Raw genomic sequence first — 21,751 nt, 5'->3', positions numbered from 1 at the left:
CAATAAATTGAGAAGGTGAAATTCCATCCCGAGGCCCACTGGAGGGCTTAATTTGTCCTTTTGAACAGCGTGAAGTGCACAGAGCCTACTGGAAGGCATAATTAGTCGCCAAATATGACCACAAGTACCAGCGTGCAACAGTGAATTTTGAACCTATCAAGGAAGGCACACCGGAGGCCTATAAATGAAGGAGCACGCAGAATACGGTGATCAAGGAACATTGCTGTGCAATCACGGATGCCTTTGAAAAAGAAGCAAGAGTGCTTTGAAACGCGTAAGGCAGGAGGATTGAAAAAGGTCGGAATGGCATTTCACTTTCATCTGCTAATAAAGGGTATGAAACCTACCTGCTGTGGAGTGCGTTCTTAAAGCTGGGAAACCTTTGGAAACAGAGACACACGGCCCTTCCTGCCGTGGAGGACTGCACCGCCCTTAAAGCTAACGAGGGACTGCTGGAGGGAAAATTCCTCTCCGGATCAGACTCAGCAGTGCAATAAATTGAGAAGGTGAAATTCCATCCCGAGGCCCACTGGAGGGCTTAATTTGTCCTTTTGAACAGCGTGAAGTGCACAGAGCCTACTGGAAGGCATAATTAGTCGCCAAATATGACCACAAGTACCAGCGTGCAACAGTGAATTTTGAACCTATCAAGGAAGGCACACCGGAGGCCTATAAATGAAGGAGCACGCAGAATACGGTGATCAAGGAACATTGCTGTGCAATCACGGATGCCTTTGAAAAAGAAGCAAGAGTGCTTTGAAACGCGTAAGGCAGGAGGATTGAAAAAGGTCGGAATGGCATTTCACTTTCATCTGCTAATAAAGGGTATGAAACCTACCTGCTGTGGAGTGCGTTCTTAAAGCTGGGAAACCTTTGGAAACATATATATATATATATATATATATATCTCCAGACCTCTTATAATACCAGTGGCGGCCTCGCGGTCCCAAATGGACCCAGGACTTCCTACCCAGACGGCAGCCTCAGCCTCGCGGTCCCAAACGGACCCAGGACTTCCTACCCAGACGGCAGCCTCAGCCTCGCAGTCCCAGACGGACCCAGGACTTCCTGCCCAGACGGCAGCCTTAGCCTCGCGGTCCCAAACGGACCCAGGACTTCCTGCCCAGACGGCAGCCTCAGCCTCGCGGTCCCAAACGGACCCAGGACTTCCTACCCAGACGGTAGCCTCAGCCTCACGGTCCCAAACGGACCCAGGACTTCCTACCCAGACGGCAGCCTCAGCCTCGCGGTCCCAAACGGACCCAGGACTTCCTGCCCAGACGGCAGCCTTAGCCTCGCGGTCCCAAACGGACCCAGGACTTCCTACCCAGACGGCAGCCTCAGCCTCGCGGTCCCAAACGGACCCAGGACTTCCTGCCCAGACGGCAGCCTTAGCCTCGCGGTCCCAAACGGACCCAGGACTTCCTGCCCAGACGGCAGCCTTAGCACAAGTTCATCCTATAATTACCACGACATACAACAAGGGAACCAGTGTTACTATGTATCGGATCACACAAAGACTGCTAGTTGAGCACAACCTGTTCCCCAGTTCGAGGGGCTCCTTTCTCCCTTATTCAGCTACCACTTACCTGATCAGGATTAACATCTGTTCATATCAAGTCACAGCTGACTAGAAGAATAGGCTACCCTCTTATACAAGAACACGCAGCACATGTTGATTCACTACAAACTGGATACTTTATTTAGTCACTACATACACGCTCACGACACATAATACATATCACATATGACCTGCAAAGAAAAGTGATAGATTAAGCATGCACTCAATGGTCATCTAGGTTCCCTTCTCGTCTGTGCCTCGGCTTCGCCTGGAAGTCACACCTTCGCAGTCACGGATCTACTCCCTTTTCCTTCTCCGAGTCACTGGGACCTCTTCCTCATCGGCTACTCTCTTTTCTTTGGCTATTCTGTTAGAAGAATATCTATCTCTCGGTTTTTCTCCACCTTCAGGTTTGTCATCTGTCTTCCCTGGAATAAGTAGTAGCTTTACTGCTTAACGGCCAGATGCCGCCTACGGACTAAAAAGCAAGTGCCAGTATCTGCCTCAAACTTTCACTAATATAGAGGTGCATTTTCTCATGGAAAATTCCAGCCCGTAACCTGCCGCCCACCAAATTCTTGTACCTCCCCGTACCAAGGACACGTTCCCAGCCGGCCGGCCTGATGTAGTGTCTACGGCATGAAGAAAAATACAATCCTTCGATAAGGGCCGGCCTGAACCGGTTCTCTCCAAGCGAATAACACCTCATAACTAAAACATCACCCTCGACCTAGAAACTTTCCAAGCTGCCGGAGCGAAAAGAAAGATGGAGTCTCTCCCGTTTAAGGCCTACCAGGCCTGGATTCAGCACGACTCCATGAAATACCCTCACTATAGAACAGATTACCCCTAATACTAACGGATCTATCCTCTAGGATATATGTGCAAACCCTAATCTATGGGGAAGAATACAGGATCATGTCGAAGTGCCTAATAAATAGGCTCTATACACTACTCTAACCCTTAGACTTGGATGGAAAGAGACTGAAGTCACATTAGTTCCCCTTAATCACAAGAGAGCCGGGAAAATCGAGCAGTACATTTCACCCTTGACTTCAGTCTATTATACATTCATTAAATGGAGCTAACATCTGTAGAAGAATAATATGAAACAAAGCTAACTGATCTATGTCTAGTACCGAGTGTGCAGAATTGAAGTAGTGAAGGAATACACTGAATAAAGCAACAGATAGAAATCAAAACAGCAACAGCAATCAGAATACCACCTAATGTTTGACGTAGCATGTGTACGTCAGGCAACCAATTAAAGAGCCAGTCAAACCAGCCCTGGTCAACGTGTTTTCTAACTTCTTCCGTTAAGTCACGCAACTTGTCAATATGTGCACGAATGGATTGTGTATGATCGGACAAGTTAAAACAACAGAGACCTTCAAAATCGGAGCAATCATGTCCATGTTTAAGCAAAAGATAATCAATGGCCGCTCTATTTTGCAAAATGGCCCTACGTTCACCCTGGGCATCTAGTAGCATGTCGGACAGGACTGTAGAAGTATGATTAATGGATTTCACCATCCAGCAGGCCATTTTCCCAATGGATTTGGCATTATAAACTGCCAAAGCAGGAACACCAATAATTGAAATAGCTAGGCTAAGGTATTCAGACTTGGAATATAAATGCAAAGATGAGTCACAATCCTCCTGTAACATCACAGTATCTCGAATCACACGAGAGTTGGCATTCGGATGTGATGAAAACATCAACAAACTGAGTCTCGTAATGGCACAAGGGCCTCCGGAAATGTTTGCAGGGACATATGGCCAGGAAGTATTACCACATGAGAAAAGCCATCCGGCAGGTAGTAACATCGTGCGATAATGACTGGGGGTAACTACCAAACTATTGCAAGTCATATTGTTCTGAACTGAAACACAGGTGGTCGGTGTCCTTTGAAAGCACAAAGTCCGTTCATGAGCTGTAAATGAAGTGGCGCCTTTTAGTTTTAGGCGTAGACATTCAGAGATCGCACTAGGATTACACGTAAGAAAGAAGCATAAATCACCTTGTGTGATATTATAGGTAACTATTTGGGACTGGATGGGGGGGTGGCTCGTTCGGCAGTTCGGTGCATAAGGGGCAATATACATGGGTAGCAAAATCACCCAGGAGAACATTGGGACGAGCCTTTGAAACATTAAAAATGTGAATTAGGGTTTCCAATGAGGCAGGGACAGCAACCAGACAGGTCGCCAGAATATCATGTACAGATCTCATCGGTGTCAAACAGAAGTGAGGGGCATCAGTCACCCTCTTGGCTAACGATGTCCAAAAGTTCGATGATGAATCCCACGCGGCGAAGGAACGCAACACTCGGGTTCTCAGTTCATCCCGGGTTGACGGGATCCCTCCTCTCTCGTCGTACCAGCCCAAAAGGAGTCCAGTACCGACACATCCTGCAGCAACAGTCCAAAGAATGATCTAAAAGAGAATCAAATACAGGCATTAATCATTCTCGTAAATAACATTTGTCAGCCGGGACCGCCTCCCAGCTATCTTTCCCTGGTCTCATAACCAAAATGGTATTGTCCTGACCGGTGGCAATAACCTCTGCTTGTTCAGGGGGATTCTTAGGCGACTGCACCCAAACCCTAGCCCCAGGGTTATCCGTAGAGCCAAAACCTTTCTGGCCTCGTACAGTTAGCAAAGTTGGGGCAGTGCCTTTCATTAATGAACCACTGAAAACAGGCATAATGAGTAATTGAGCCACTCGGTCAGTGCGGTGTATCAGTAAGTCAACCTCACTGCTATTCAGCAGGAGCACCTTAATCTCTCCCTGATAATCGCTGTCAATTACTCCTCCAAGCACCTGAATGCCTTTTACAGCCAGCCCCGATCTAGGGGCGATTAATCCGAAATTCCCAGGTGGTATATGAATACCAACACCGGTAGCAATGATGACCCGATCCTTACCTTTTAAAACGGTGTCATCCATGGCATGCAAGTCTAAACCTGCCGACCCTGGGGTCGCTCTACATGGAGCCAAAGCTCCGGGAGTAATCTCCCAGTACATCACAGTCTCTCTGATTTCATTGGGCTTAGCATCAACATTCGGAGGAAACAAACGCATAAGTGGGGATTCAGCATTTAGAAAAGGACGGTTATTCAAAATCAATAACGCTTGAGGCAAAAAGTCTCGCCAATTCTTATACTTGTCATTTGTTAACTTACGCAGCTGGTCCTTTAGCAGGCCATTCAATCTCTCCACCAGGCCCGAGGCCTGTGGATAGTAGGGTATATGGAATATCCATTCAATATTGTTTTCCGCACAGAATTCCTGTACCAATCTTCCACGAAAATGGGATGCATTATCAGATTGAATTTGGAATGGCACACCATAATACATCATAATCAATTCTAATGTTTTAATGGTATTCAATTGGGTAGCTTGCTTACAGGGAAGGGCTACCAGCAGGCCACTGTATGTATCAACAATAGTGCAAACATATTGGCAATTCCTACTCATAGGAAGTGGACCAATGTAATCAATCTGCCAAATTTGAGCGGGCAGTTTTCCGCGATGTAAATGACCTTTAACAATTTGGGGCACTTTACGCTGTCTGATATGCTGACAAACGGGACAGTGTAAGATAACATTTTTAATTAAATCTAGGGGAATATAAATTCCTCGATCAGCAGCCCACCTGCTAGTGGCCTTCTCTCCAAAATGTCCTGCCTTCTGGTGTGCCCATTTCGCCAATCCCGCAATGTCAGAATCTTGCCTGTCCACCACTGCCTCAGCAATTTTAGATTTCTCATCTGCAATGTTATGAAAAAATTTGTCAAGAGAATCTATCGGGGTGTGAGCATCCACATGGAAGATTGTGACAGTACTCTGTGGGAGCATCTCCCAAATCTCTTGCCATAACTCTTTTCCCCACAATTCTTTGGAATGTAACTTCCAATTATGGGAATGCCAAGTCGGTAACCAAACAGCCATTCCATTGGCAGTAGACCAAGAATCAGTGAAAATATGACATGTACCAGGTAACTCTTGTTTCAAAACTTGATAAACAGCGTAAAGCTCGGCAAATTGGCTGCTTTTACCTTCACCAGTTGTGCTCAGCAATTTCTGTGTGACCGGATTATAGGACACCGCCTTCCAGTGCCGTGTCGTCCCTATAAACCTCGCTGAACCATCCGTGAACCAAACATGGTTTCTGTCCGCTGCGGACAAATCATCAAAAGGCTTACCCCACTTGACAGGAGACTCCTGTGCTAAAGGTACGGAACATTCACTCTCAGTCTCAGTTGACGGCGCTCGCGCCACCTGCTCATGTAAAGAAGCAACTCCTTTCGGGCCCACACGTGCCCTGTCTTGTATATACCATTTCCATTTAATCACACTCGTCTCTTGAGCATGTCCAATTCGGTGAGTTTTCGGCGAACTCAGAACCCACTGCATGATAGGAATTTCAGGACGCAAAACTATATCATGTCCCAAAGTCAATTGCTCGGTATCCACCAGAGCCCAATAACAAGCAAGTAACTGTTTCTCAAAGGGTGTATAACGCTCACCAGCATCAGGTAACTTTTTGGTCCAAAAACCTAACGGTACTCTACTCCTGCCTTGTTTCTGCCACAAACTCCAATTTGCATAAGGGCCCTGTACAGACACATTCAAATCCACGTCACCATCACGTACAGGCCATAAATCCAGAGCATGTTGAATTGCTTCTTTTGCCAAACTAAATGCATCTTGCTGTGGTTTATCCCATTCAAATGCATTCTTTTTACGCGTGACCCGGTACAAGGGGGCCAATATTTGACTCAAATGAGGAATATGCTGGCGCCAAAAACCAAACAGGCCAATGAAGCTCTGGGCTTCTTTCCTATTCCTCGGAACTGCAAAATCAAGAATCTTCTGTTTAACCTGAGGGATCACTTCACGATGCCCTTCATGCCAATTAATACCCCAAAATTTTACAGCCTGGGACGGACCTTGCAATTTATCTGGGTTAATTTCCCAACCTTTCCCACGCAGGCACTCAATGATCCTATCCAATTGGGTCTGAACTTCCTCCTGTGTGTCGCCTTGGATCAAAACATCATCAATATAATGACATATCTGAATTTGGGAATGAACCGGTACCTCAGCCAAATGCTCTGCCACCAGCCGGTGACATATTGTAGGACTATGCACATAGCCCTGAGGAAGACTCCTAAACGTCATCTGACGCCCGTTCCACGTAAAACTGAACTGTTCCTGACACTCAGGGGCAATTGGAATAGAGAAGAAAGCATTAGCAATATCAATGGACGCATACCATGTACCTGGATGCTTTTGGATTCTTTCAATTAGGGTAATAACATCCGGTACTGCAACAGTCAAAGAGGGCGTATGTTTGTTTAATTCTCGATAATCAACAATCATGCGCCAAGAATTATCACTCTTACGTACAGGCCAAACAGGATTATTCCATGCAGAAGTAACCGGGGTTATAACACCTGCATCCACCAACTCCTGAATAGTGGTACTAATCTCCTCATGGCCACCTGGAATACGATACTGCTTCTGACAAACCACTTACTTTTGTCGCCTGGGGAACTTGTATGGGGGGCATTCTTAAACGACCAACCCGTATAGGCCTGGACGATATATAATGCGTGGTTCCAAATTGGTAACACCCATCATCTAGATGCAACGTCATTCCTTTCAAAATATCAATTCCAATTATGAATTCTAAGAGTGGCACCACTAGTACAGAATATTCTTTTCTAGGGATTCTACCTATTCTCATTTCAAGCAAAGTCTGAACTGCAGGGGTTTCTTTTCCACCTAATCCGGTAATAGTAAAAGGCTGACCTGTAAACTTCTTTGATGTTCCATGAATAAGAGTGGCCTCCGCTCTTGTATCTACCAATGCTCGGGCCCTTTGGATATTACGATGTCTCCAATAAATATCAATATCTACATAGGGTCTATTATCTCTGTGAGCCCATCTGTGTACCGGAGCTTGACCTATTTCCTAGTCATTCTTACTGCATTCTGTGTACCAAGACAAATCAGGATAAAGACTCTCACGTTTCTTAGGTATCGGTACCTCCTGTTCATATCCATTCCCCGTACGAAACAGATTCGAGTCTTCAGCATTGTACTGCGGGTTACGATCGACCAAACTATGACGATCCTCTCTCTTCCTCAACTCAGGGGATTGATCCCTATCATCTCTACGTCTGCTGTAAACATAATCATTTCTCCCCCTTTCTCTTTCCCCCTCTCTCTCCCTGTCTCTCTCTCGACGGGGGGACACATCACGTACATAACGTCGATCATCACGACGAACAGAGCGCCCATGGCGGTCGTCATCATCGCTACCATCAGAACCACCACGATCACACCCAGTGGTCCGAACACGCCGGGCACCCTCCTTCCGATCCAAGCCACGTTTGCGAAACAACTCCCACAATAGAGCGGTAGTCTCACCGTCAATGTCCTCCCTACGCACACCATCAGCCAGAAGCCCAGAAAAGATATCACGTCTAGTAAGTTTATTTTCACCAGGAGTACGAGTGTCAGGCCGGGACTGACGTTCAGGTTTAAACCACTCACCCAACTCACCGAGCTGGCGTACTGACTCCAGTACCGTAGATAACACATTACCAGTCTGATTAATCAATAAAGTCATCATAACCTGCTTATAGGCAACAGGGGAAGACCGAATAATGCGATTCCGCACAGAAGATGTCAACAAACCATCAAGCAACCTGTCAGCAGTACCCAGAAAAATTGTCGTTTTCATCACCTCCTCTTTGAGACGTTGTGCAGCGTCGCGCAAAGTATACCACGGTTTGTCATTCAGAGGCCAATCAGACTCAGTAGGATACTTTTGATTACAACCCTCAGTCGCCAATTGAAGTAAAGAAATTTGACCACCACCATTATAGTTATGAAAATGATCCTGTACAGTAGAATCCGAACTCAAGGAACAAAACTTCAAACAATCGCCATTATCTAACATAATGCCCGCAGCGCCCAGTTCATAAAGGCGCACCATCCATGTGAGCAAGGTCTCACCAGCTCGCTGCCGAAATCGCTGCAAAATATCACTAATTTCCTGTTGAGTAAAGTCCTCTAAAGAGTCCAAAGAAATACCCTGCGGAGCAGCAGGAGACTGCTGCAACTTCCGACGAAAAACTGGATGCGCAGAGACCGCGGGACGAGCATCACAAGGAGCCCGATCAGTACTCGTAGAGGGATAATCAGTGTAAGAGGTATCGATCCCACCCGAAGAACGAGCGTAATCACGGGGTGCACCAGCAGAGGTGCGAGAAGCAGACTTACAATCATGACGGAAACGAGAAGACTCGCGCTTAGCAGACTCCTCACCCGAGGAACAAGAATCACTCGAGTTCCAGATATTACCATCCCATTCATCAGGATTCCAATCCAGTCCGGCTTTCGCCACGACCAGACGCACCTTTCGCGTCGAAACCCGACCGCGCCTGTTCTTGTATTTGTAACAAGCAATTCGCACAGCCGCCCTTTCGGCAATAGTTTGGTAAGTCTCCAGCTTATCAGCAAGCAACTTATTTTGACACCGCAACAAAGTATGAGAATTCTGAATCTCAACAAAGTGCGCTTCCACATCTTTAAGAGAGATCTGTATTTTCAATAATCTCTCATGTAGAATCCGATACGCAGACAGAACAATCCAACCTCTGCGCCCCAAAATGGGAATCTCCTCACCCTTCGATACGGGTGCCTTCTGCAAACAAGTAATCACATTAGCTGGCTCCGCCAGCTCCAAAGAAGAATTCCAATTCTCACTCAAACCAGTAGAATCAGCCCACTCACGGGCCAAGGCTTCATAAGGCGTTGAATCCCATCCGGGAATATCAACGGGCAACTTAAAAGTAGACTTAGATCTTCTAGAAAACATCGTGGAAAAGAAAAGAAGAAAAAGAAGAAAGAAGAAAAATAAAAACTATACACAAGTATACAAAAATAAAATGCAAACAAAACCACGCACGCGCCGAAAGCAAACACAAGACAATCACAACGCACACAGGTTTCGTAAACGGTTCGTGACGCCAAATGTTCTGCTTGGGTTTTTGGATCAGATAGAACCCGCTCAACAGAGCCTCTCTAACCCAGCCAGAACGTTACCCCCTCCCTAGGGCCTATTCACACCTAAGAAACCACATATATACATACCACCTAAGGACAGGGAATTCCTACTCATATATACATATATATATATATATATATATATTCACTGAAAAAACCATAGGTTTCACACACGTTATAGTTAGGAAATAGCATTTAAAAAACCTTGCTAATTCACTGAAAAAACCATAGGTTTCACACATGTTATAGTTAGCTGGACATTTTACTGATAAAAAACCAATGAAATTCCCCCGTTATAGTTACTGTAGGCAACTATAACTCACGCGACCGCAATCCTCTGCTGATGCTAATACTGTATTTAGACACTTATTTGCCCATATCTTCTTCCATTAAATTTTAGCTATACATATATTACAAATATTTTTTTTTCATAAAGACACATATGTCATCAGCAGAGGATTACGGTCGCGTGAGTTATAGTTGCCTACAGTAACTATAACGGGGGAATTTCATTGGTTTTTTATCAGTAAAATGTCCAGCTAACTATAACATGTGTGAAACCTATGGTTTTTTCAGTGAATTAGCAAGGTTTTTTAAATGCTATTTCCTAACTATAACGTGTGTGAAACCTATGGTTTTTTCAGTGAATTTGTACGGTTTTTTAAATGCTAAGTTACTTTACGCCATTTGTGGCGTGCGCGCCCACTTAACGCAGTTCGTTCCGTGCACGGTTTTTATCAACTTTAATAAGCCCTGTACATTTGGTGGCCTTCGGCCACCAAAAGCACAGGGGGTGGGGTCAATGTGGATAGTGTTTTTTTTATTTCGATTTTATAATTTCATGTTGCCAAAATTACGTTTTTTTTCTCTATTAATAAGCCCTGCACATTTGGTGGCCTGCGGCCACCAAAAGCACAGGGGGTGGGGTAAGTGTGGATAGTGTTTTTTTTATTTTTATTTTTTTACCGTAAGCGTACGGTAAGCTTACGGTAAGCGTACGGTAAGCGTACGGTAAGCGTACCCCGCGAAATTGCCGAAAAAAAAATAAAACCGTTTTTGCTCTTGGGGGATGTTTGGGGACTCCCTCAACATGACTATGTGGGAGGGAGTTGTCAAAACAGCCCCGTAACATGTTTTTGGCCATCATGTTTGATAAACAACACTCAGTGCGAGAGACAAAATGGCGGACGCCGCTTCCTGGTTTCGGCCGATTCGAATGTTTACTAAGATCTAAGAGCCAATCAGAATCGCGCTCGCGCACGCCACCGTAAGCTTACGGTAAGCGTACGGTAAGCGTACGGTAAGCGTACCGTAAGCGGGCTCAGATATATATATTGATTTAAAGGCTATTTTCTCAGAATCTACTGAACAGATTTACACCAAACCTACAAAAGGCACTTCCTTGACCTAGGGACTACCTCTCTGCCAAATTTCCAGTAATTCTGTTCAGCCGTTCGGGCTGTAGCTCGTTCTAAAGGTCCTATGGAAAAATGCATGGGAAAAACGCGTTTTGGGACCCCCCTTTTATCTCAGCCCCCGCTTGACGAATCCCCCCGAGACTTTCAGGGTAGGAGCGGAGCGTAGCGCCCCACCTATTTTGAGAAATTCGCGAGGATTCGTCGACCGGCGCCAAAGTTATTCAAAATAGAATGTTGAGGTTTTCCTATGGAAACGTGGTCCTAACTATAACTACCTACTGGCGACCGCCAGTAGGTAATATATATATATATATATATATATATATATATCCAGACCTCTTATAATACCAGTGGCGGCCTCGCGGTCCCAAATGGACCCAGGACTTCCTACCCAGACGGCAGCCTCAGCCTCGCGGTCCCAAACGGACCCAGGACTTCCTACCCAGACGGCAGCCTCAGCCTCGCGGTCCCAGACGGACCCAGGACTTCCTGCCCAGACGGCAGCCTTAGCCTCGCGGTCCCAAATGGACCCAGGACTTCCTGCCCAGACGGCAGCCTCAGCCTCGCGGTCCCAAACGGACCCAGGACTTCCTACCCAGACGGTAGCCTCAGCCTCACGGTCCCAAACGGACCCAGGACTTCCTACCCAGACGGCAGCCTCAGCCTCGCGGTCCCAAACGGACCCAGGACTTCCTGCCCAGACGGCAGCCTTAGCCTCGCAGTCCCAAACGGACCCAGGACTTCCTACCCAGACGGCAGCCTCAGCCTCGCGGTCCCAAACGGACCCAGGACTTCCTGCCCAGACGGCAGCCTTAGCCTCGCGGTCCCAAACGGACCCAGGACTTCCTGCCCAGACGGCAGCCTTAGCACAAGTTCATCCTATAATTACCATGACATACAACAAGGGAACCAGTGTTACTATGTATCGGATCACACAAAGACTGCTAGTTGAGCACAACCTGTTCCCCAGTTCGAGGGGCTCCTTTCTCCCTTATTCAGCTACCACTTACCTGATCAGGATTAACATCTGTTCATATCAAGTCATAGCTGACTAGAAGAATAGGCTACCCTCTTATACAAGAACACGCAGCACATGTTGATTCACTACAAACTGGATACTTTATTTAGTCACTACATACACGCTCACGACACATAATACATATCACATATGACCTGCAAAGAAAAGTGATAGATTAAGTTGTACACTCTAATAATAAAGGGGTTGACATCACCTTGGTCGTATGTAGCCTGCACTCAATGGTCATCTAGGTTCCCTTCTCGTCTGTGCCTCGGCTTCACCTGGAAGTCACACCTTCGCAGTCACGGATCTACTCCCTTTTCCTTCTCCGAGTCACTGGGACATCTTCCTCATCGGCTACTCTCTTTTCTTTGGCTATTCTGTTAGAAGAATATCTATCTCTCGGTTTTTCTCCACCTTCAGGTTTGTCATCTGTCTTCCCTGGAATAAGTAGTAGCTTTACTGCTTAACGGCCAGATGCCGCCTACGGACTAAAAAGCAAGTGCCAGTATCTGCCTCAAACTTTCACTAATATAGAGGTGCATTTTCTCATGGAAAATTCCAGCCCGTAACCTGCCGCCCACCAAATTCTTGTACCTCCCCGTACCAAGGACACGTTCCCAGCCGGCCGGCCTGATGTAGTGTCTTCGGCATGAAGAAAAATACAATCCTTCGATAAGGGCCGGCCTGAACCGGTTCTCTCCAAGCGAATAACACCTCATAACTAAAACATCACCCTCGACCTAGAAACTTTCCAAGCTGCCGGAGCGAAAAGAAAGATGGAGTCTCTCCCGTTTAAGGCCTACCAGGCCTGAATTCAGCACGACTCCATGAAATACCCTCACTATAGAACAGATTACCCCTAATACTAACGGATCTATCCTCTAGGATATATGTGCAAACCCTAATCTATGGGGAAGAATACAGGATCATGTCGAAGTGCCTAATAAATAGGCTCTATACACTACTCTAACCCTTAGACTTGGATGGAAAGAGACTGAAGTCACATTAGTTCCCCTTAATCACAAGAGAGCCGGGAAAATCGAGCAGTACAACATTATAACACACTACTGAAGCCCCAAAAGAAAAACCAAGGGTTACTTCTGGTTTCAATTCTTTAATTGAATTTGCTTTTACAAATGATGTTGCAAGTCCAAATGCTCATGCTAAAGTCCCAACATCTAGACCATTGACAAGCACTTTCCTAGACATTCTTAATCAAAGTCCATTTGGATAAAGTTACACAAATACAGCAATCCAATGATAATATTAGCTCAGCAACGACTCATAGACCAAGAATTCGCAAGTAATATACGACTCCAGCAGAACTCCAGGTGGTCTGTCTACTGTAGACTTCACTCCGAGGCCTAGCAGCTATCCTGCTTCCGACGCAGAATGGGAGGATGTAAACTATGGTCTGTACGAAAATATGGCCATGCCAGCACCCATAACTGTCGCTACCTTAACTCACTTGGTTTTTGGCTTTGCCATCCCCTTAACCATAATTGTAGTCTGCTATGCATTTGTACTTCAGAGAGTACAAGGTGCACATTTTTCAAAGTCAAGTGCCAAAATGTTGAGGGTAGTCTTCATTATTGTGAGTGCATTTTTTGTCTGCTGGGCTCCCTACCATATCATTGGGGTCTTCCTACTCTACTACAATAGCACAACACTGGTTCTCTTGCATTACCTGTTTTGGTGTCTTGCCATCACTAACAGCTGTATCAACCCGGGGTTGTATGTCTACAGTGGGCAAGACTTCAAGGAGAAGCTTTGTACGTCTCTGCGTGCTGTTTTCGAGAGCGCATTCAGTGAGCAGAAACTCTACAGACGGACATCTGAAAATAACTGCAGTGTAGGAGAACAATTTGCAGATTCATGACATCTTCTCACTTTGGGGAAAGTGGGGAGATATCACATTGGTCTCTAACAGATCATAGAAGATGCAATTTAAGATTCACCAACGGATGATTAAAGCCAGCCGCAATGTTGTGTTGTTATTCCTCTTTGTACTTACTTAAATATACAGGCTATTTTAATAAAATGTCTACAGGCAAAAACTACTTCTACTGGCTACCTGCACAAAAACACAAAGGGCCTGAATTAGATCTTGGCGTACAGGTTACTCCATCACAACGGTGACAAACATCCTGTCCTTCGAAATATAAATCTATTAAGATATAATAGGATTCATATTTCAGAGGACGGGTTATTCGTCACTGTTGTGACGGAGTAACCCGCCTGATGAGATTTAAATCAGGCCCACAGGCTAATATTACAAGAAAAATTCAAATTAGTGTACATTAGTAGTCAATACATTTGTTTCATAAATGGAGAAATGAGCACTTTTATTAGCTGTAAAATACTGTCTCTTTAAAATGTCAAGCATGTGCACCTCTGAAAAAACTTACTTTCAAAAGACTAGCAGACTAAGAGGTTTATGGTTGATTTGAGCATGAAGTAGGGTTGTTACTGTCTGTGTTAATTTTTAAAGCAATGAATAATAAAGCACTGAATCAAATTCCTATTGATCTGAGGTCGATGGGAGAGGGGATTTCACATTATAACTGATGCTGATTCACAATGCATATTACTTTTTCTTTTCCCTGCCTGATAAAAAAATATATCAATCTGAATTGCGTTCCAGGACTCAGCCAGGATGGATGCACATCAAATATGATTGATGAAAAGTGATTTTTGCAGCACACAGAGAAAACAAGATTTTTATTTGAAAGATGTTAAAGAGGGAGGGGTTCCTCTAGTGGGTGGCTCATCAGGCTGCCAGGTCAACAGAGGTTATAGCATCCCTTTTCCTAGTGAGGACTGAATGTCAGATTTAGAGATCCATGCCCACTAGGTGGGGATTTCTGTACCCTCAGTGGCTTTGCTGTGACTACACTGAAGCCACAGATCCTTTGCTGAGCGGGTGACATGATGTTTGATGTGCTGGCTTGTCAGTGCTTTCTGTTTTGAATATCAAACTTCCAAAGCATGAGTTTGTTATTCAAAAATTCTAAATGAATGCCATTGATGTGCTGGGGTTTTCCCATTATGGCTTTCACTATGATTCCAAGCAGGAAAAATGTATGTCAGAAGGACTTCCCTAATTTAAGGGCTCCATCGAATGTCACTGGCCCTCGGGACAGTGGTAAAGGGGCTGTCAGAAGCCTTTGGCCCAAGACCTGTCCACCACCAGAGCAGCAAGCAGAGGCTCAGCCAGAGGAAAGCGGGTGGATCACCCACCTCTAAATCAAGGAGGAGGAGGGGGGTTGGTGAAACCACACAATTATTGGTGGATTGGTGGACATTGAGTCTGCCACTTTGTGATGGGTGCCCCTCAACCACAAATCTATAAATGACCCCTCCCTTTAGTTCTCTAAACTGTATCAAAACACAACCTATGTATCAAAACACAACCTATAATAATTCAAATATTATTCATGAACAACTAGGTTTAAAGTAAATTGTTGCACAATGAGGTGAAGTCCACTGCTTACTTTAAGCTGGTGGTTGTTGGTCTGCCCACCAGCACTCTTTTTGGGGGCTGGCACTTATTCTTTCTTATCATACTTTGACCCAGAGCATGAAAAGAAAAAATACAAAAGCAGGGGGGGCTCCTCCGCTAAGGCGGAGGGGCGTCGCATCACTGCTCTCAGAGAAGGTAAAAGGAAAAATAAAATGATAATAACATCCTTATTATCATTTTATTTTTAGGGGCTGGGTTAGGGTGGGACAAGGCTGGTGCCACAGGAGGAGGAGTGGTTCATGCACTTTAGTGTCCTCGACGGTTTGGCCGGTTGCCTTGGGCTGGCCTAACAGTCATCTGGTCTGTGAGCAGTCGGGGACTATGAGCCTGTGCATGTTCCCCACCAGATTGTAATGCACAGCCTGGTGGGGAACATGCACAGGCTCATAGTCACCATCTGAGCGCCCAAACACGGCGCTCACAGACATATCACAAAGCTGCACTGCAGGGTTGTGATTGGTTAAGGGGAGCCTGTGTGCTTCCTGCTTCCGGGACTCATCAGGAAGCTAAGCTGAGGAGAGACGGCAGCTGTGATAAGGTATGGGTTTATTTATATTTTGTTTGCCCCGCCACCCCCGTTCCTTGCCAGTCGCTACTGCACAAAAGGAAAGAATGAGAAAGAGAAAGACAGAAAAAACGGTCCAAAGGGAGAAAGCTAGAACCCTTAAGAGTGACATAAAACTGTAGGGAATGCCTGGTGGTGGCTTAAGTGGATTTAAAACTACGCATATGTGGTATCTGGTGCATCGACATTGATTGCACTGACCACAGGCTCGTGGGCTTAGCTTCCAGCACTCAGTCTTTTACAAATTAAGCACTGAGACGTCACAGTGGTTTCTAATGTTATGCAGCACCATGTTGACCCCACGGCTAGCTGTCAGCTACAACTTTTATCTCTAAAATTTCTCAGTTACAAAACAGGATCACAATTCAGTTTATAATACAAACATCTCCAAAAACAGTGCATTGTTTATTGTTAGCTGGTATCAATAAAAACAGCTCTCTCCACATGTCTTTAAGTGGGCCTGGTCCCTCCAGATCTTAGAATGGACAGTAGTTTAAAAAAGACACTAGAACTGGTCATCACCAGGCCCCTAAGCCCTTGGTCTCACCGCTCTCCACCATCCTAGAATCCATGACCTCACACTGGTCACATGACATACCCAGTAACACATTCTTCTACATAATTTTGGTATTAAAAGTAGAAAGATATATAAGAGTCTGCAGATGGGGTTGGAGAAAAATATGATATTTTTTAGCTACTTTAAAGAAACTAGAAGAGCATTTTAGAGACAGAAATTAATGTCATTTTGTAAAGTCACAAGTTCTTTGGCCGTGTATAATGGAGAAGTCAAACATGTGTGACCTACATTGCTGCCTAGAGGGGGTTGTCCAATCCCTACAAATGTTGTGATTAGTGATTAGTGTGACTCACTTTTCATGGTTTAATTAGTGTGGAGTGCAAACAACCCCCCAGAATACAGGAAAAACGTTTGGTATGAAACTCTGACTGTAGAAATCCACAACCACTGCTAGAAGTATTCAATGTACTATGGTATACATTGAGGAAATGAAAGAATCCTCATAAGCGCCTCTATACAAGGTGAAGAATAAAAAAGTTGAGGGACATTCTAAAGTTAAGTCAAATTTGCATTCTAAAGTTAAAGTGACAAGTTATATGAAGAAGTGCAGATTAAAATTAAAAGTTAAAAGGTTTCCATTGTGGAAATTCTGGTAATCCTGGGAACAATACTTCATGCTTTGCTCGCAATTCTGTGTGAAGGAAGTTTCACTAAAAGAGGGGACACTTTGTGAGTGCATGCAAAGAGCTTAGTACTAAACATGCAGCTGACGTACCGGATCTGGAAGATGAAATTAGTAAATTTGTGTTCCAAGTTAATAAGATAGAAGACAATGGAAATAGTACCATAGTTTCAAATTGTAAAATTGCACCAGACAGCCATGTAATCAAGGTTCTACCATATTATGTATTACCTTATCGTTTGAGTGACAGCAGAGATTTTTTCTGATGGGTTTGCAAAGGAAAACTTTATAAATCCAGGGGAGCATAATAAAGACCATCTATTTCCTTTGGAGTACGGCCACTGTTTAGAAAGTTTTTGTTGCCAACCATACTTCCAGTCAATTAGACTGGAAACACCAAATGGTGACCCGAGTAGAACAGTCTCATAGGGATATGGACCTATGTAGTGAATTTCGTGAGGTGTAATGCAGTGTAGAAACTGCACATTCTTCACACGACATAAAAACAGATAATGACACATAAAATGTACGTTCACTCTGCACTTAGTTTAAACGTGACACAATGAACATGAGAAAATATAGTTACAGCACCGTAAAAGCATGCTGATGTAGTAGAATTAGAGAAATTCATGTGTACCATGCCTAACACATTTCATTATTCAATTGAATCTTTATTCCCTGTTTGATCCCTATTTGATTAATAAAGTTATAGTTATGAAATTGATATATAGATATATAGTTCATATTTTAATAATGTGAGTGTTATTAGAATCCAACTGTCTATTTAAGAGATATATGTACTATATTGCAAAGAATTAATATAGTCATGTGCAATGTTTCATTATAATCATCTTTTATTGTGCTCCATTGCAATGCACCATTGAGTATTTTATTAGTTAGGAGCTTGAAACTTCATCAGAATGATCTTTATATATGTAGTGTTTTAGATTTCTCAAAGCGCCATTTGAAATCTAATACTTTATTATATGTTGCACGTATGAGTCTTGGAATGCAGCAGTAGTCTATATTCACAGTAGAACATTTACATGACATAATCTATCACCTTATTTGACTTGACAATGACTTTATTAATTAGCACATGCTTTTGTTAAATATTTAAATGTGTAATGGCCTTAATAATGAATTTCATGCTTAACTTAGCCTTACGCTATAGGTCTGTATTTCCCATTATAGTCATGGGAAGGTATGCTGTCTTCCTAGCTCTTGTGCGCTTCTCATGTTTTGCAATTGTACAGAGTATTGCTACTTTGTTGGGAACCAGACTCTTGCTAGTGGCTCACAAGAAGCTTAAACCATTAATGGGCCTTTGTGGACTAACCTGTGAGGCCGTGACAGAATTGTCTTTCCCATGCCTTCCGTGGGACAGTTTCACGTTGTTTCCTTTTTGCCCCTTGTGAGTGGAAGCCCACCTCATTACAGTCGGATGATGGCGGTGTGACAAAATGGGTGTCACCTATGGACTGATGAACTATACCTTACAGTGTTTTCTTGGATGGATGTGCAGACACGCTTGTCTTTTGCCTGATTGGATGCTGTCCATCAGCCGTCCTTGCTCACATCCTTGCTGAACTTTTCAGTCTTTCCTCTGTCATTTAATGGAAGAACCCCTTGCTGACTTAACTTTCCTTGGACTCCTTAGCTGAGCCTGGGTTTTGCAGATGCCCTGCAGAACTTCCCATTTGAGCCTCTTACGGACCCCTTTTTGCCCCTTTCTGTGGACTTTGAGAACTCTTAATCTCCTAGACTCTGCTTAATGTTTAGTTTTACACTACATTTGTAATTGATTTATTTGATACTCACAACTGGGCTTCCTAATAATGATAAAAAATTGTATTGCATTCATTTCAAATTTAAGATAAACTATTTAACTTGAACTCTTTAATGCCTGAGTCTTTTGATTTATCATTAATGTTCTTTCCAATTGACTGTGCATGATAATAAGAGAAATCTAATGAATAACAGGGATAATCCCAATTTGTTTACTGACTATCAAGACCTATTCTTATTGTTTTGAATAGCCACACCAGAGTTGTTAGTGTGTGTGATCTTGGTCAGTATAAACTTTTTCAGGAGATTAGGACTTCCTGTTGCCATCCTTTACCTTTATAGCATGGTCCTGAGGGTTATCTATTTGAACCTGATCACTAACTTGTAGTTTGGCTACCAATTCCTGGTCCGCATTGGGTAAAGCATAGGATTAAAATGAGGCAATACCATCTTAGTAATACATCATTTCTGTTCCATATAACATTTGATGCAGGATATAAGCACTGAGGTGAGGCCTCAGAGTGGTTAGCACCCATTGAGTTAGTAAATAAATCAGGTGAAGGCGGTGTCTGGCTTTGGCTTAGTGTAAATTTGAGAGATTAAAACTCAAAAGATTTCAGTGAATTCACACCCACTCCATAAGATTAATGAACTACTTAGCCTGGAGAGTACTGCCAAATGTTTACAGTTAATAACTTGACCACAGTCTACTCTGGGCCTGATTTAGATCCCGACGGACGGGTTACACCGTCACAATGGTGACGGATACCCCGTCCGCCCAAATATAAATCCCATATGATATAATGGGATTTATATTTCGGCGGACAGGATATCAGTTACCGTTGTGACGGAGTAACCCATCCACCGAGATCTAAATCAGGCCCTTCATTCTGTATCTAGAAAGCTTACCTCCGTTATTACACATGTAGGGGCATGTAGGTATTACAAGATGACGTTTGGCTTGGTATCAGCAGCTGCTGAGTTCCAGTGCATTATCCACAGGGTGCTGTAAGGTCTACTTAAGGTAATTATTTTCCCAGGTGACATATTGATGAATGAATCTGACCAAGACAAGCTTTTGAGAAAGGTACTACAAATGTTAAAGGAGGTAGGTTTAACTGTGAGGAAGGACAAATACCAAATTGTAGTAGGGACTGTCACATCCCTTATCAAAAGTAGAAAGAATCTTAAGAACAAAGGTTAACTTAAAGTTTTCTGTGGTCGAACACTACTTCATATTTGTGAGAAATTCTGCTAGTATTGAAAGTTTCCTTAGAGATATTTTAAAAAGGTTGTTGTCAATACATATTCAACAAAAGAGTTTTGCAGCTCCTCTACTCTTGGTAGTTTTGATGTACACAAAAGCACCATCCTGACTACTGATGTAAGTCCTCATGGTTTGGGAGCTACTTTGACTCAGATTGTGAATAACAATGAAAGGTAATTATATTAATAACGTTGAAGGGGGCCAAACTAAATTATTCTGAAGTGGAAAGGAAAACATTGGAATTAGCATGCTATCTGGCAATAAGGCATTTTAAGTTATATATGTTAGGTGTACCTTTTGATGTCTGTATGGGCCGTAAACATCTAATCCATGCCTTCACTACTAAATGTTGTGAGTGCCACACACCTCACACTGCCAAGCAGCTGATTGCCTTCCCTGCTTACCCCTGTAAAATGTGGAAGAGAAGGAGAAAAAACAAATAGTTAATCCTTTCAGTAACCACTGATGCTTCAGAGCAGTCAAAATGGAAGGAAGGTGACAAGAAAGATGGCACTCTTGGTAAAGTTAATAGATGGTCGAGGAAAAGACCCATTGTGATGGATGTGAAGGTTTGTTAGGAGGTTTCAGAAGTGGCAAATTGCTCCAAGGTGTAAAATTGGTCCCAGAGGGGCACATCATATTATATGAGGCAGGTGACTTCCTTCAACTCTTAATATTACCGTTAAGATGAAAGAACATGTGCTAACTTTTTGTACAGTCTCTAAATAATGGGATCCTGTACATGGGTTAAGGCTTGGTATGAACCTGCAAAAGAGGTCAAGGAGAAAAGATGTCCTACCAGACGCATCTTTCAATGATTACATTGCACTCCACCGCTGAGGTGGAAGATGACCTATGCTTCCCTAATTTGACCAGGATAGGGGCATTACTCTTTCTAAATTATTTGCAGGCTACCATGAATAATATGTTTAATATGCAACACATACGCCCCTCAGTGGTCCTATGTAAAACACTCTAATACTGACTGGTGAAGAGGCGGTATGGGAACAAAATAGGAGACATATATAGCGACATCTCTTGTAATAAAGAGTGAAGTCTCACTTTGGTGCCTTTAAGATCCTTGTGTGGCCATCAATGGCAGAACCCATGTGTTTACCTCATTCTCCTTATGGGGTTTCCTGGACAGAAGCAGGACTGCACTGGAGGTATAGACGGATGAGTGCATCTTATCTTGACGCCCTTATTTACATTCGCGACTTTTGCAATCCTCTACCTCGCTAATGGTTGGGTGACTTGGCCTATTAAAATTGGTCTGAACCTCTGCATGCCCCTCCCCTGAGCAAGATTGGATTTCTGGTATC

General features: G+C 43.9%; 1 pseudogene; it reads left to right on the top strand.

Annotated features, from left to right (window-relative positions):
- The window catches only part of LOC146812793 (C3a anaphylatoxin chemotactic receptor-like), a 41,657-nt pseudogene extending 27,691 nt beyond the window's left edge, over window positions 1-13,966 (top strand).
- Window positions 13,967-21,751: the final 7,785 nt, after the last annotated feature.

This window comes from Triturus cristatus, chromosome 7 (genome assembly GCF_964204655.1).
Source record: "Triturus cristatus chromosome 7, aTriCri1.1, whole genome shotgun sequence".
Classification (NCBI taxonomy): domain Eukaryota; kingdom Metazoa; phylum Chordata; class Amphibia; order Caudata; family Salamandridae; genus Triturus; species Triturus cristatus.
Note: the sequence above shows the minus strand (reverse complement) of the source record. Positions and strands in the feature narration are given on the sequence as shown.